This window comes from Protopterus annectens, chromosome 3.part1, assembly GCF_019279795.1.
Source record: "Protopterus annectens isolate FY-2018-M chromosome 3.part1, PAN1.0, whole genome shotgun sequence".
In the NCBI taxonomy this organism is placed as follows: domain Eukaryota; kingdom Metazoa; phylum Chordata; order Ceratodontiformes; family Protopteridae; genus Protopterus; species Protopterus annectens.
The window spans coordinates 71,075,888-71,092,896 of record NC_056732.1 but is presented as its reverse complement, the minus strand read 5'-3'; positions in this window follow the sequence as shown (position 1 = coordinate 71,092,896).

The following is a 17,009-nucleotide window of genomic DNA, read 5'->3' as shown; positions in this document are numbered from 1 at the left end:
CATAGCTTTATTTACAGACTCAAAAAAAAGATTTTGGAATTATCTGATCAGATGATGTGAACTGGTAAAGGAATTTAGGCAGAATGTTCATTTTAATTATGGCCGCCTTTGATAAAAGTGAAAGGTTTAGATGTTTCCATCTGTCCATATCAGATAATATTGAGTTCCATACTTTATTGATGTTATTTTGAAAATAAGATTTATTATTGTGTTCTAAATTGATACCTAAATATTTTATACTATAAGTAAACTGAAAATGATGATCTGAAAACAAAAATGATTTATGTGCTAAGTGATTTAAGGGAAAGATATGAGTTTTAGAAGAATTTAAAAGATAATTTGAAACCGAAGAGAAGTAATCAATGGAGTTTGTTATTTTTCTATAATCAGATAATGGAGTTTGGAAGTAAATAACTAGATCATCAGCGAAAGCTGAAAAATGAATTTTGGTATTAAGAATTCTGGGGACATTATGAAAAGTATTTTGAATGATATACAACAACAAAGGTTCTAAATAAATGTTAAAAAGAAAGGGAGACAATGGACAACCCTGTCTTTTTCCTCTGGTAATCTTTATAGGAGAAGAAAATTGACCATTAATATAAAGTCTAGAAAACATATCTTTGTATAAAACTTTTAAAAAATTTATAAAGAATAAAGGACTATTGAAACATGACATAGTTTGAAAGAGAAAGTTCCAACAGACTCTGTCAAAGGCATTTGATGCATCAATGATCAGAGCATATATAGGGTTTGAATTTTTTTTAATGAGATGAATGATAGACTCTAAGGACAGAGTATTATCCCAAGCATGTCTGTGGGACACAAAACCTGATTGATCTAGGGAAATAATTGAGGGTAAAATCCGTTTCAATCTGTTAGCCAAAATAGATGATAAAATCTTAATATCTACGTTTATTAAAGAAATGGGTCTATAATTTATTGGGTCAGATTTTTCTTTATTATTTTTTAGAATTAGGATGGTTTTAGATGTATTCCAATGAATATCTGAGATATCGTTAACTCTTATATGATTATATACTTTGAGAAGAAAGGGAAGAATTACCAATTTGAATGTTTTGAAAAATTCTGGAGTAAAACCATCTGGACCAGGAGATTTTCCCAATTTAAGATTATCAATTGAATCCGAGATTTCTTGTAACGATATAGGAGCAGAAAGTAATTTTTGTTGACTATCATTTAATTTAGGGAAATGTAGAGAATTTAAAAGATTTTTAAGTGATTATCATTAACTGAATTAGAAGAACCTGAATATAAATCAGTATAGAGAGAAGTGAATAGCTGAATTATCTCTTCATCCGTGTTATATATTTTATTTTTATAAGATAAAGATGAGATTTTCGGTCTTTCAAAATTAACTTTAATAATTCTCGCTAATAATTTAGAAGGAACCTGGGCCCATTCTGAATATGAGGCAAGTAATTTTTGTTCAGCTAAAGAGAGATTATTTTGGTGAAGCAAAATTAAATCTTTCTGACAGTCGAGAATTTGTTTTTCTATAGTAGGGTCATGATTCAGTCTAAGATGATTTTCCAAGGAAAAAATTCTAGATTTTAAGAACTCCTCTTTCTTAAAGTATTGCTTTTGAAAAAGCTGCTTTACTAATAAATAATCCTCTTAATCTCACTTTACATGCAGCCCAATGTATGTCATAAGGAATGTCTGATGACCCCAAGTTATTTTCCATTTCCTGTAATATTTCTGAACATTGTTTGCAAATATCTTCATTTAGCAGTAAATTATTATTTAAAGACCACTTATTAAAGTCAATTTTATTTTTAATATTAGAGTTTATGTTTAATTTTAGTGAGATTCTTGAATGGTCCGAAAAGAATCTAGGTTCAATGTTAAAATCCAAAATATATTTTTAGATATAATCAGAAATTAGAAAGAAATCCAATCTGGACCACGAACGGTAACACTTGGAGTAATAAGTATAGATATCATTCTTATTTGAGACTTTAACATTGTGAAGTGGATCAATTAAATTATATTCCGTCATCAAATCATTAAGGGCCATAGTAGATTGATAATTATAAGTAACAGTGGAACGGGATCGATCAATTACTGGATTTATTACTGCGTTCCAGTCACCACCCACTATAATATGGTGGTCTTTATAGGATGTGAGAATATTATAAATGTTTAAAATGAACAAATGTTGCGAATTACATGGGCCATATAAGTTTAAGACTAAAAGAGGTTTGTCCAGACCAACAATAGAAGTGGTAAATAAGCACCATCTCGCCTCATTATCAAATTTCTCATCAATAATGTTCCCCATGAATTTTTGTTTAATGATTATAGCTACTCCTCTGGAATTAGATGAGTCACCTGAAGCTACTATCTTTTTGATCCATTTTTTATTTCTCTCTTTATTCCAATCAAGACGCGGAATATGGGTCTCTTGAATAAAACAAATATTTGCCTGTGACTTAAAAATCAAATGAAATAATAATGACTTTTTGGCTTTGCCTTGAATACCTCTAACATTCCAAGAATCCAATACTATATCAACTGGCATATTCAAGGCATACAATCATTATTGATGCTATAAAGGTGAACTCAAAGTAAAAATCCAATAATACTTTAAAAAAGAAAAAAAAAGAAAAAGCAGCATTTGAATATGCAATCAGGTCAACAAATATCATTTGCTGAAAAATAAAGAAAATAAATTTTTCAAGAGCAATAAAATGTATATTAATATCCTTTATCCTAACCCTAGTGCCTACCCACCAATCACCCTGTCATAAAGGAAGATCAGAAGTGAATAAGATAGAAGTTGTAATTATAAATAATAATAACATCGGATTAATATAAAAATTGCTCAAAGGAAGCCTAACACAAATTAAAACCAGAGTAATACTACTAAAACTATATACAAGACTAACTAAATTCAAGATGTCCAACATACTCAATCCCTACTTGAAATACTAAGCTAAAAGCTCCTATTATTAAGTAAAAATTATAGTGATTAAATGCATTTCCTCAAGTATTTCAAAGAAGAAAAAAAATAGAATAAATTTTGATTAACTAAAACAATACGGCATAACAAGTATTACAATTAAAACAGAACATATGTTAGGTAATGCAAATAAATATAAAGAAACCCATCTAATAACACTATCATATATGTAAACAAAACAGTGAGAAATCTAGGGATAGTTGTATCATATATAAGGTGATGTTTTAGATATACATATATATAAAAAGCCATAAACATTGCTAAACAGATAAACCAATAAACACTCTTTAATGCTTAGTAACTTTTTCCCAGTAGTCATATAGACAATAAGTGTGATAAAAAACTCAAATAACTATAGAATGAGCATTTAACTATAGTTCAAATAAAGCATAAACTGTCCTCCAAGCGACCATACTCTAAAAAAACAATTCAATATAGATGTAAGCTAACTGTCTAAATAGCAGTAATATAGCATCTGCTCACAATGACATATTATAAATTGAAATAGGTTTTGGCGCCATCTAATGTTCAAAGATAAATACAAATAAGAACTATTGGATAGTACCTTAAACTACAGTATGTACACTAGATTAAATGAATATTAATGTACTTTCATATGAATTTAAATAAATTTTAGAATACTTACACTAATGGCTCTGTTAAATTATATAGTTAAACTGTCCTTCTAAAATATAAAAGCAATACAGCAAACAGGATGTAAAAACACAGTGTTCATAAATATACTCATTATAACATCTAAATAGAACAAAAACAAGTAGGCTAAACTCAAAAAATCAAGGAGTTTAAATATAGACAGGTAAGTTTAGCTAATAACGTTTAAAGATATCCATTCCAAGCATTACATTTGTGTAAAGGCTTTCTATAACAAAACCACCAACTGCAGTCCCCTAATCAAGCTTCTGAAAAAAAAAAATGCATGAATTTCTCAAATGAACAGGTGTACAGTGTAATACTTGTCTATTTAAACATTTTGGCATCTTTCAAGATAACATAAAAAACAACATTTTGTAGGAAAATATATGTTCTCTTCTTTACCCATTTTCTGGAATTGTAATAAATGAAACTAACCTGTTCATTTGTTTCAAGAACAATTTCCATCCTAATGCATGAAGGTAACTGCTCGCTTTGGAGCGAGAGAGACATGTATAGGAACGGTGAATGTAACGTGTGAGAAAGACATATTTAAACTTAAAAACATCCTTCGCTTGTGAAGAGGAACACTGTAAATGATAGAAAGTCCTAATAAAACATTCCTGATGCTGAATACATGCTGAAAACAAGCGCAATTGTGTATGCGAAGCTGTCGTGCTTTCGCAGCAAATGATGACGTCACCATCCATCTCAGAGAGTCTGTAGTGGGTGCGCGATCATGTAGAACAGCAGCTGAAGCTATGAGCAGAAGATTTTTCCTTCAAGAGTCTCGAGAGGCGCGGTTTCTCCCTCCATAAATCTTATAACTGACACAGGAGACTGTAATTTAAAAGCTTTAAAAAAAAAAAAACTAGTATACTGCCTTCACACAAAGCAAGGAAATGAAAGAAACATAACTATTTGACTGTTTTTAGCACTTATAGTAAATCTATAAATCTGGAAAGACTGTCATAGCACAATATTATTTAAAACTTATCAGAATTAAAACAAAATAAATTCAAAACAAGTTATTGAAGTGAAATAGGATTAGGTCATAACAAACATGTACATCCTATATTATAAATATTGTCTGAAAAATAACTCTTTTGTATTCCATTGACAGTAACATATTATGATACAGTGTCAGGAAGCTTTTTAAATGTTTTAAGAAAAATGTCTTTAGCATCTTTGGGGTCTGAGCACACAAACCTTTTGTCATTAACTGTAAAAGACAAAGTATTTGGATAGGACATACGAAATCTTATCCCTCTTTTTATCAAGTCAGCACAATAGGGGGCAAGTTTTTGTCTATTTAGTTTAATTTGAGAAGGAAGATCTTGGGAAAAAGATAGTTTGTGAGACTTCCATATGAACTGTTTTTTAGTTTTAGCTGTTTCCAGGATCTGGAAAGTATCCTGAAAGTTTAATAACTTAGTATAAATAATCCTTGGTGTGGAAGAATCTTGCTTTGCACGTAATGCTCTATGTGCTCTCTCTACAATTATAGACTTTGAAGATGTTTCACAGTTTAACAATGTTTCAAAGATATTCTTAGTCACAGATAGCAAGTTTTTATTGTCATAAGATTCAGGCAAACCACGAATAATTATGTTATTTCTTCGACTCCTGGCCTCCAAATCCAACAGTTTAGCTTGTATATCAGAAATAATCTTGTCTTTTGACTTAAGGTCACTTTCCAATGAATCTGTTTTTATCTCTAAAGCTGAATTTCTGTTTTCAATCATATCCATTCTATCATTTATTTGCTTTAAAGTTTTACTAAAGTCAGCAAATTGTTCTGAAAAGTTTTGGATAGCACTTTGGATAGGCTTTAATGCTACTTTTAGTTCATCTAAAAGGAAATTTGAATCATTTAAGTCTTTATTACTTATTTTGGAAGTTTCAGTAGGTTGTTTAGATGTCCTTAGTCTTTTTGAACTGGAATCTTTTTCAGGAGAGAGCATTGAAGAAAATTTGGCCTTTGTAGGCTGAGTCTCCATGGAGTCGGATTTTGTAGCCATGCCCAGAGATGAACTGCAATTGACAGGATTTCAGGAACCAGGAATAGACTGGAGCAGCAGGTGTCCCAGCAGCAGAGAGAACAAAATTGTTCTGAGGTAAAATAAATCCCAGGATAAGAAGTCCAGAGTAAAAAATAATCCAAATTCGTAGTAAAAGATTTATAAAATCTTTTAGTAAAAAAAACTGAGGAAAAAGATTGGTATAAAGTTGTAAAAAACCAAAAGTTAAATAGCTGTGAGGAGCTCAAGGAGTAGGGACTAAACTAATCGGCAGCCATCTTGATCATTCCTAGAATGTCCAGCTTATAATGCGAGATGAAGGTATGTGAAGAAGCCGAAGTGGCTGCAGAGCAAATATCGTCTAAAGATACTCTGGACCAAAAGACTGCTGAGGTAGCCATAGATCTAATGGAATATGCCTTCACATGAACTGGCAGGGGTAACCCACTAGCCATATATGCCAGGGTAATACACTGGGAAATCCAATAGGAAATAGTGACCTTTAACACTGGTTTCCCTAAGAAAGGCTTAGAATAGGAAATAAAGAGCTGGTCAGACTTACGAAAGGGTTTTTTTCTGTGCAGGTAAAAACTTAACTGTTTATGCACATCTAACAAGTGCAATCTGTACTCTCCCTTATTTTGAAAATTTGGGAAGAAAACCGGGAGATTAATCACCTGATTAATATTTGACTCTGAAGCTACTTTAGGAAGAAAGGATGGATTAGTGCGCAGATACCCTGTCCTTAAGAAATATCAAATGAGGCGGCTTAATAGACAATGCTTGAAGCTCCAAAACCCTTCTGGCAGCTGTAATAGTGACCAGGAAAGCAGTCTTCCCAGACAGAAATTGTAAGGCTACCGACGTTGCAGGTTCAAAGGAGGGCCAGACCCAAGCTTGCAGAACTAACGTAAGATTCCAAGGAGGCGTAGGGTCCTTAACCGGTGGCCGAAGTAGAAAGGTGCCTTTCAAAAAGTCTTTACAAAGCTTAGAAGAGGCTAGAGAAGCCATTTTGTGGCCTGCGTGAAAGTTAGATATAGCTGCCAGTTGGACCTTGACCGTAGACGAACTGTCACCCTTGTAAAAGGTACTTGCTAAAAATTCTAAAACCGCTGGAACCGGGGCAGTGAAGGGGTCTAGGTCACGCTGTGAAGCCCAGATTGAAAAATGCTTTCACTTGCTGGAATAAACCTTCCTAGTAGAAGACTTATGAGTCTCAACCAGAATCCTTTTAACCAGTGAAGATAACCTAGGAGTTCTGATCATGGGGAACTGAAGCAGCCAAGCGGTGAGCTTCAGACTGGACAGATCTAGGTGGGGAATCTTTGAAGGATGACAAATGACATCCGGAATCTGATCTTACTGCCATGGTGGACCAACAAGATGAGACCACCACAGAGAGGGGAACCATACATGCAGAGGCCAGAATAAAGCAATGAGGATGACTAAGCTCCCCAGCCTGCAAGCTTTCTGAAGTATTACAGGCACAAAAGGTAAGCATACAGAAGACCAGGAGGGGTGAAGCATAAATCAGAGCATCCCTGAGGACTTCCCCCGGTGGGGGGGGGGTCCAGAGCAAAACCTCGTTGCACTTTGCGTCGGAAGGAGAGGCGAAGAGATTGCAGCAAGGCTGACCCCACTAGAGAAAGATCTGTTCCACTACTGAAGGATTCAGAGACCACTCGTAAGGCATCAGAATAGACTTGCTGAACCTGTCCACTAAAATGTTGGACTTCCCCGGAATGTGCATTGCCACCAGAAAACGGCTGGTGCAGATCGCCCACTCCCACACTTTCCTGGCTTTGCAACACAGAGGAGAAGACCTGGTTCCCCCCGTTTGTTGATGTATCAGACTATAGACATACCGTCCGTCTAGATCACAATCGTCCCTAAGGGAAGATGGGCATGGACAGCCTGCAACGCTAGAAGCACCGCCCTCATTTCTAGGACATTGATATGCAGTTGAGTCCCATGGGGAGACCACGTGCCTTGAACTGCCTTTCTGAACAGCGCCCCTCCACCCTAGTAGGGAGGCATCCACGTGGTCACAGTGGCCAAGAGGAAAGTGGAAGAAAGGGACCACCCCGGAGGAGGTCCGAGGAACTTATCTGGCACGGAAGAGAGTCCATATATACCTGAGAGACTCGAATAGGGTAAGACAATGGAAGATCTAACATGGACTATTGAACCGCAAGGGTCCACTGAAGTACCTGCATGGGAAACTGGGCCATGGGTAAGAGTAATTGTTGCTGCCATCGACCCTAATGCTCTTCATACTATTTCTGCTGTCTGTGACTGGGCCTGAAGAATACAAAGGACATGTAGCTTTAGGGACTGGATTCTCTCAGGTTAGAAAAACCTTGGTTTGAATTGTATCCAACCGAGCCCCAAGGAAACCTAACACTTGAACCGGAGCCAGTGATTTGCTAAGACTGATGGTTATGCCCAACTGTTGGGCTAAGTGAAGTAGGAAATCCCTTGCTTGGCAAAGACGAGGCCTGGAAGGGGCAGCAAGGAGCCAATCATCCAGGTAGGGAAAGACCTGGCATCCCTGTAGTCTCAGGTGAGCTGATACCACTGCCATCACTTTGGTAAACATCCTCGGGGCTGTGGTGAGACCAAAGGGGAGTGCTATGAAATGGTAATGACTGGCTCCCAGATGGCAGCAGAGGAATCTCCGAGAGTGCCTGTTCATTTTGATGTGGTAGTATGGTCTGGGGGGGGGTGGGTTGGATGACTCGTTTTCTTAGCAGCGTTGCAACTTCCAGTGCTGCTTCCTCCCTTTGCATGAAGTGTCTGCATGGGAGAGGTGACTGGTTGAAGGGAGCTGAATAGCCTCTGGATATAATTTGCAATATCCAATGATTGTCTGTGACAGACTAGCAGGCCGCTGGGCTGAGCAGCCGGGCAACCCTTTAAGTTGGCTGCCCGCGTCTGTCTGAGAAAGTCTCTCGAGATGCCCGATTCCTCAGACTCCCTCTAACTCTAGGGCAGCGTCTATCAAATCCACCTCTGCCGCCAGGAGAAGGAGAGTCCTGAGTGACCTGAGGGTACCTCTGAGATTTCCAGAACCACATTTTCTTGGCCCTCTGCTGAATCCTTGAAAAGGATTGTTGAGGGGCCAAAAAGTGGATCCCGACAACAGACCGTCTATTCCCATCTTTCCCACTCTGTCCTAGTGTGTCACTTACTGACTTTCCAAAAAGGGTGGAACCGTCATACGGGGCATTGGTAAACAATGCCTTAAAGGATTCCAAAAAGGCACAAAGCTGGAGTCAGGCATGATTCCTGATGGCAATACCTGTACCGGCAGTTCTAGCAGCGCCCTCAGTTGCATGGGAGAGGAGACACATAGAGGTGTTCGCAACAGATGTGAGGGTGGCCATTAGAAAGAAGAAAACTTTCCTGTCCTCCACCGACATGGACCCAGGGGTAGACTCAGCAACTTCTTTGACCACATCATGCTGAAGCCTAATCACATGTGCCAAGTAATTCAGCACACGCACCAAAAACATCGCTGAAGAGTACACCCGCTTCCCAAAACAGTCCATTGTCCTGGACTTTCAGTCAGGTGGATGAACCGTACAGCTCTCCTGTGTGAGCTCTTAGTGGCTGCTACCACCACCATGGTATCACCCGGGGATCCCTTGGTCCAGTATGTCCCATCTGCAGGGGCACTCAAAATATTGTCCAGGCATTTGGGGATGGACTCCACCTGGAAAGGAGAGGGTCCTGCACCAAATGCCTCCAGAACACATTCGTCCGAGTTAGGTTTTTGGGCAGACCACCCCCACATTGGCAGAGGATTTCCATGATGTCTCCAAAGGAGACATCCTTGGGGGTGACCGGGGGGAACCTTCCCCTTCCTCCAAATCGGTGTCTTCCATGAGGGACTTTGGTGGGAGAGTTCAAATGACTCTTTTTACACATACGCTTGCAAGGCACCTCCTCAGTGGGGGTCTCTGGGGAGGATTCGCCAACATAGGTTCATAGGTTCATACTAGGCTATCTGCCCTAGGGCATTTATAAGCCTAGCCAGAGTGTGTGTGGCTTTCACCACCCATTAGGATGAGAATACTATACCCATTAGTTTGCTGTGCCTCTGTCCAGCAGTGATACAGAGATGATTCCCGGGGTAAACCTACGATCTCCCATCCACTCGTCAAGATTTCTCTTGAACAGAGTCAGTGAGGGGCTCTGCCTCACATGGACTGGGATTCTGTTCCATAGTGTAGGGAGTCTCTGGGTGATGAATCTGTCCCTCCAGCACGTCCTATTTATATCCGTGTTGAGGTTTAAGTCTCTTGCTCTCGTGGCTCTGGTGGATTTGGATTTTTGAGGTGGAGCATGTCCATTAATTCCGGGTTGGACATGGCCTTGTATGTCAGGCACAGATCACCTCTGAGCAGACGGTATGCGACTGAATAGAGCTGGAGTTTCTTCAGTCGGGCATCGTATGACATATGTGTGAGCCCCTTTATCCTTTTGGTGAGGAACTTTTGGGGTCTTTCCAACTGCTGCAGGTGTCGGGTAAGGTACATTCCGAATGGGGCGTTGTACTCAATCATTGGTCTGATAAGTGAAGAGTACAGGGGTACAATGACCTCTCCTGATCTGGATGTGAATCCCTTCATGATCAGGTGGGCAATGTAGGTCTTCCTAACCACTTTGGCAATGTGAGTGTCAAAAGAGAGGTTACTGTCAACTTGGGTCCCCAGGTCCCTGATAACTTCTTCCGTGTTTAATGGATTACCACCTATGTGGTAATTAGGGGTTACCTTGTTTTTCCCAAAGGGTATGACTATACATTTTTTGGCATTTAGCTTAAGGCCATGGCTCTGGCACCAGTTATCCATTTCTATGAGACCTTTCTGGAGGATGTCTGTGTCTGATGGAGTGTCAATTATGGTGCCCAGTTTGCAGTCATCTGCAAATTTTGTCAACCACAATCCCCCTATGTTTGCCTGCACTTCAGAAAAATAAATGCCGAACAAGAGGGGCCCAGGACTGAGCCCTGTGGGACACCGCCGTGACCGGCTTAGAGTCTGACATGGCACCAGCAACTCTAACCCTGTGTGTTCTGTCCTTGAGCCAGTTTGCAACCCATCTTGTGACATATGGGTTTACATCTAAGCTGGTGAGCTTTTCTATGATGCCCGAGTGGGGTATTGTGTCAACGCTTTTGCTAGGTCAAGGTAGGCTGTGTGAACTGCCTTACCCTCATCAATGGCCTTAGTGACTGTTTCAAAAGTCGACCAAGTTCAAGAGGCAGGATCTGCCCTTGACAAAGCCAAATTGGGTAGGATCCAGTGTCTGTAGGTCCCCAATGTCTTTATTTATGAGTTCCATTATGATCCTCTCCATAGCTTTGCAGACAAGGCTTGTCAAGCTTATGGGGCGTAATTTCAGGGTCCGTAGAAGCACCGCCTTTGTGGAGTGGGACCACAGTTGCCGTCGCCATTCTTTGGGTACATATCCTGTAGTAAGGCTAAGATTAAACAGCAGCCTTATGTGTGGGTTTAGTTCCTCATTGAGTTCATGTAGCACACATCCGGGGACACCGTCCGGTCCCATTGATGCTGTGTTTTTTGCTTTAAAGAGAGCAGCTCTCACCTGGGCATCTGAGATGTTTGGGAGGCTAGACTCTGGTGGGATAGATATTTCTCCTTTTGCTGGGGACGGAGCGGCGAAATTTGCACTGAACCTGTCTGCCAGTATGTTGGCAATGTCCGTGGGTTCAGTGATTTTTATCATTTTGGACTAATTCTGAGCATATCTGGGAGTTTCCACCCAGGTTTCTAACATAGCTAAAGAAGGCTTTATGATTGTCTTTTGTGTCATTAGAGATTTTTCTCTCAAAGTTGGCCTTGGATGATTTTATGAGTGATCGTAGTTTTTGCTAGTATTGATCAGAGATGCCTTCCCATTTAGGGATTTTGCTCTGTCATGTAGTAGCTTTCTCCTCTTGTTGTAGAGTTTGTTTATGGCTGGAGTCCACCAGACCGGGCGCCTGCCTTTGGTGGAAAGGGTCTTGATTTTATTAGGGATTGCTTGATCCATACATTCCTGGAGGTGCTCGTAGAAGGCATTTGTAAGGGTTTCAGCAGCGTGGGTTGTGGTTTCCACTGGCTCGGGGCCTTGAAGGATACCACTCCAGTCTTAAGAAGTGTGAAGTTTGCTTTTGAGAAGTTCTTCACTGTGGTCTTTTTGCTGGGGTGGGGGCGGATGTGGATCTCCAGTGAGATTAATTTATGGTCTGATCTCACCAATGAGGGATATACTTCGGTGTGGAGCATTTTGTCCCCATGTTTGTGATGATCAGGTCTAGTATATTTTCTCCTCTTGTGGGAATGGTGACTAGTTGTTCCATAGCATTTGAGTTTATGAACTCAAGGAACCTTTGGGCTAGGGTGTTGGGGCTTGAGTAATGTTCCCAGTCTATGTTTGGGTAGTTGAAGTCACCCAATATGATGGTGTTTGGAGAGACATTTATACTCTCCAGTGTCTTCAGGAAGGCTGTGTGGGTTTCCTGAGTTTGAGAAGGTGGTCTGTAGCATGTTACAAACTGTAGGGCAGTTTTACCTATGGTTAATTGCACCTGGATGTTCTCCGATGCTTCGTGCGTTGCCACTAACCTGGAGGTGTGTGTATCCTTTATGAATATGGATACTCCCCCTCCTTTTGTGGTTCGGTCTGGATTTTGGGGCCGGAACACGATATGAGGTATAACCTGATAGTGCTGGGGTGCTCTCAGGAGCCTTGAACCAGGTTTCAGTCACAGCACAAACATCGATGTTCTCCATACTGAGGAGGGCTTTGAGGGCGTGCATCTTGAGGTTTAGACTTCTGGCATTGAGCAGTATTACCCTTAGTTTTTCTCCATTTTTGTTTTCTAGGGCGGTAGGTTTATCATTTGAGCCTTGCCTAAAAAAGGCACTATGGGGGTGGCAAGAGCTTTTGCCAATATCCGGAAGCCCAGGGGTGACAGGTGCAAGCCGTCCCTTGCGAAGCAGCGTGGCTTGTCAAGCATGTCATCCCAGGCAGACAGACATTGGATCCCCTTAGAATGACACCAGTAATTAAGCCAATTATTAAAGCTGATCATTTTGTCTCTGTATTGTGGCATCATTCTTGGTGAGGGTAGGATACTGCTCAGGGTCAGGGTCATACCGGCCTGGGCTACATAATCTGAGAGCTCCTCTATGTCTCTTTTCATGTAGTCCAGGGAGGTACGTCTCAGGTCGTTCACACCGGCATGGACAATGACTGAGTCATACTTGTACTTGCTGTGGAGTGACCTGAGTGCTTGTGTTATGTGGCGGATTCTAGCGCCTGACAGGCAGCTAACTATGATCTTTTCCTTGTTCAGTCTGGTGAGAGGGATGTCAGTGTGTCTGACTATGGAGTCACCTATAACAAGTGTGTCTGGCATTGTGTTTGGCCTTAAGGGCTGTGAGTGTTTAGCACACTGACTTTGAGAACTATGTGTTGCATGTCTTATGTCTTGAGGTGGCAGTTGCTTGGGTGTCTGCTTTGGAGGCCTCTGTAGTTTTGGTAGATTTCTGATCAGTGCCTCCGAGTATGTCTTTGTGTGTTTATGTGTTTGTTTTGCAGTTGTGATAGTTCTATGTGAAACTGAGTTTGTGGTGTGCGTGGTTTCCTTCTCCTCCTGTCTGGTCTTGCCAGTCCTGAGTTGAGAGAGCTCAGCCTCCAGTTTGGCTATATAGTTGCATCTCTCACATGTATTTGTGGTTTGTGGGAGAAGGAGTGGGTTGTCTGTGTACATGAGGCAATTGTAACATTGCCTCAAGATGCCCAGATTCACCAGCAATCACCAACATCAAGCTGATCCTAAGCGGGAGCTCCCTGGGGCAAAGAGGCAGTAGGCTGTCCCTGAGGTGGCATGGTGGATGGATCCACACCAGAAACAGAGGCAGCCAAGGTAGAATCTGAAGATGAGATAGTCAAGGGTCTCGAAGGGATCGAGAGGACACTCTCCACCACGTCAAAAGCTGAAGGGGAATGGATCTCCAGAGAAGGTCCTACCAAAACAGCCATAATCCTATGACTCAACGGGGGAGCCAGAGCCAAACGTCCAGGTGCTGAGATCCCAAGAAGAAGGTTCTGCTCTGAAAGACCCTGAGACGAAACCATCCCCTCAGATCTGGTGCTGAGGCTACAGCTCCAAAGTTGGCAGATCTGACCTACTCAAGGCCTTGGCCGGCGTTGCGGTATAAGATACCATTGATGCATACTCCTTGATGCTGAGTGTACTTGGATCATTAGGCTCCAGAACTGGGGGTTTGATTGGAGGAGGAGTAATTGGGATGAAAGCAGACTGCATGCCCCCTGCTCTAGAGGGAGAGGGGGAGGCAAAACTCCCATTTGTATCTGAGTGTGGATAAATTTCCACATCATCCTGTCCACCTCTGCTTCGGAGAGACTGTGGGTGGATATGGACGAGAAGCCCACCGACACCGGCCTAGAGGGAGTTGAGGAGAGACCTGGGTAAGCGACCAGGTCCAAAGCTCCTCCGGCTCCAGGGAAACCCAAGTGGAGCGGAGCCATGGAGACTCCGCCCTCTAAGCCGAACAGACTTTAGCTGGAGGACCACCGAAGGAAGAGCAATTAGGGGATCGCTTGCTATGCTTGTCCTAGGACTTGGCTAGCTTGTCCCTGTCCCCGGACCTCTTGGTGGGAGGTAGAGCCCCAGAAGCCGGGGGGGAGATGGAAGAGGAAGCTGGTGTTGAAGAGGCCTGGCACCCCAGTGGTAGGAGGGGATGAAGGCCTTGGAGGATTAATTTGTTTCTCCTGTCCATCAACGTGCGGGGATTGAACCATATGCAGATGGAGGAGGGGTCTCTAAATGAGCAGCACCAAGGCATTCCATGTACAGAGTGTGGCCATCAGCTGGGGAGAACTTATGGCCACAGTCTGTACATTTTTGGAACCCTGGTTTAGGGGTCATAGACATGGTAAGTAGCTCTGAGAGGCCGAACCACACAAGCACACAGACACATACACACACGCTCAAAAGAAAGGGAAGAGGGGCTTTTTAAAAAAAAAAAAAAAAAAAAAAAAACACGCTAATGTGCGAGGAGGGGAGGTAGAAAGGATAGAAAAAGGGAACTATAAGAAGGAAAAGATTGAGAAAATACAACACTTACCCTAACAGTAGCTCAGAGCAACTGATCACAATGCATACATGAAGCATGGTAAACGAGATCTGAAGGGAGGAAAGAGAGGAGCATTATGGGTATGGGAGGAGCTTGGAGCTCGGATCAGATGCTGGATATGTGGGCAGACTCAGGCCAATGCCAGATCCAAGAACCCACAGGTTGAAGACCAGATGAAGACAACAACTTCAGATCATACAATTCTAATACACTGGTAACACAAGCATATGAATCATGTTGATATTCACAAATGACAGTTATTTACAAATTTCCATCAAGCTAGGCTGGCAATATTTCCTTTTGTGACCGGCTCAAATGGGAGGTCTGACCCTGGACAGGATGGGAGGCCTCACCACCCAAGGTAGAGAGAGGGGCAGGGATGGACCCAGAGGGGGAGATGTAGGTCCAGTCCTGGAGAAGGTTCTCTCTGCCACCAGGAAGGCCGAGGGGCTGGAAGCAGTCCCACTCCCATTCTCAGAGGGTGATGTCCCCTGGAGAGGAGGAATGAGCCCCAATAGAGCATCATGACCCCCGGATGATACCGGTCTGGAGATATCAAGGGCTGAGGCCCCCAGGGAAAAGACTGGTCCAAAAAGACTGGACCTGACCCCGCCCCATGGAGCCAGCAGTGACCAATCCAGCATGGGTCCCACTCTGGTCTGAGGGCAGAGGAAAGTACAGTTTTGTACCTACCATAAATGTAGATGTCCGAGAGGAATGCATCTGCAGTCCTTACAAATGGGTTGTCCTGTCGTCAGGCAGCCCTTCGGTCGGCCGGATTCCAAAGTCTGGGTCTGGCTTCGGCTGGTGTCGCACTTCACCCGACGTCATTGCGGCAGTTATTCGGGTATAAAGGCATCAGCCGATGCCATTTTCCTCAGTGTTTCTTGCCCCAGATGCCAGGTGCCCTCTTGGTAGGCTAAATTTGGATAAATGCCAAAGTTTCCAAATAGTAGAGAGCAAACACACAAAATAACATGTATGTACATATATACAAACAAATACACCATAATAGATCCCCCCAAGCTAGCTGAAGATTGGTAAGTACCCTAGGAGTACCTCAGCGGGGAAGGAGGGTGGGTAATCCTGACTGCAGATGCATTCCTCTCGGACATCTACATTTATGGTAGGTACAAAACTGTACTATGTCCTTCAAGGATGCATCTGCAGTCCTTACAAATGGGTAGAATACCATAGCTAAACTAGGGGAGGAGGAAATGAGAATAGATTATGGTGTAGTCAGGATCCCTTGCAAAACAGCAGTGGCAAAGCCAGCACGGGATCTAGAGTATAGAGGTAAGTTATAATGCTTGGCAAATGTATGCACGGAGGTCCAAGTAGCAGCCTCTATAATGTCCTTGGTAGCCACTCCTCGTAAGAAAGCTGTGGTAGTGGCTGTGGCCCTTGTGGAGTGAGGCCTGATGTTCTCTGGAGTTTTCTTTCCATGGTAGGAGTAACAAAGTCTAATGCAATTTCCTATCCATTTGGAGATTGTCTGTTTAGAAATTGGTTTTCCTTCTTTTCCTGTTGCATAAGCTACCAGAAGCTGGTCAGTTTTCTATTGTTTTGTTCTGTCCAGGTAGTAGCGTAATTGCCTGTGTACATCCAAGGTATGCAAGAGCTTTTCTCCCCTGTTCTGTGGATTGGGGAAGAATGTAGGAAGGTGGATAGCCTGATTTAAAGAGACTCTGGATACCACCTTAGGCATAAATGTAGGATTTGTTCTCATGGACACTCTATCTTGATGGAAGATCAGGAAGGGTTGTACTGCCATTAATGCTTGTAGTTCAGAGACCCTTCTTGCTGAAGTTATTGCCAGCAGGAAGGCAGTCTTCCAGGATAAGTATTGCAAGTCTGCTGTAGCTGCTGGCTCGAAAGGAGGTAGAGTCAGTTTTTCTAGCACAAAGTTCAAGTCCCATGCTGGCAATGGAGGTTTCCTGGGAGGTTTTACATTTTTAATTCCCCTTAGAAACTGTCTGAGCAGAGGATGCGAGAAGACAGGAGGATCCAAGCTGTATTGTGCTGAAATAGCTGATGCATGTATCTTGATGGAGGAATAGGACAGGCCTGTGTGGTAGAGCTCCGCCAAGTACTCCAGGATGTTGGCTATGTTCACCAGTGTCACATCTTGCCCCTTTGCAGCACTCCAGATGAGATATCTTTTCCATTTTGCTG